The 701-nt window shown below is 39.2% G+C and overlaps 1 long non-coding RNA gene across 1 annotated transcript; it reads left to right on the top strand.

The window, feature by feature from the left end:
- The first annotated feature begins 49 nt into the window (after positions 1-49).
- LOC107581077 (uncharacterized) lies at positions 50-701 on the top strand. The gene is made up of 3 exons (XR_001608778.1): positions 50-121; positions 492-545; positions 667-701. It is a non-coding gene; the product is annotated as an uncharacterized lncRNA (long non-coding RNA).

Here is a 701-nt window from a genome sequence, read left to right as displayed (position 1 = left end):
TCTAAACTCTTTACCCACCGCCGTCTCCTCTGTTGAAGCTCACGCATGTCATTTTCTTTGTTTAAAGGGTCTGATAGGACCAGCTGGAGTGTCTGGGCCTGCAGGACCAAAAGGAGAAATGGTTAGTGCTGTTTTTTGTTTGTAAAAATAATTTACCAAATCTGTGGGGCTCCAAAAATGGGTTTCTAGTAATATTTCATATTATGTAAAATGGTATAATCCTTGATGATGCTGTAGGTGTGAAAGCAAGCATCATGACAACTCGCCAAATGAAATATAGTTTTGAATGAATCACAATTTATTGCACCATTGCTTAATCAATCATTAAATTACTAGATATTTAACACAGGCAGGATAGTAGTGAAACAAGTTGCTCTGCGAGTGTTATCAGTATCTCAACGGCCTCTTGTCAACCAATCAAAATCAAGCATTCATTGATTGTATAAAGTATAAAGTCCAGCGTAATACATAATGCCTTTTTTACGTTACAGGGGGAAAAGGGTGATATGGGAGTAGCTGGACCAATTGGGCCTCAAGGCATCCCTGTAAGTGCTGTACCAGAGCACAATTTAACATTTCAAATACTGTAATATTTCCATACCATGTAAAAGTGCGTTCAGATGAAAAATGGACCATCAGTAACGTCTCTCTCCCCCATGCATTCAGGGTTTAGTAGGACCACCGGGATTAAAAGGAAACCG

The sequence above is a fragment of the Sinocyclocheilus grahami genome, unplaced genomic scaffold, assembly GCF_001515645.1.
Source record: "Sinocyclocheilus grahami isolate Dianchi unplaced genomic scaffold, SAMN03320097.WGS_v1.1 scaffold71558.1, whole genome shotgun sequence".
Taxonomy (NCBI): domain Eukaryota; kingdom Metazoa; phylum Chordata; class Actinopteri; order Cypriniformes; family Cyprinidae; genus Sinocyclocheilus; species Sinocyclocheilus grahami.
Note: the sequence above shows the minus strand (reverse complement) of the source record. Positions and strands in the feature narration are given on the sequence as shown.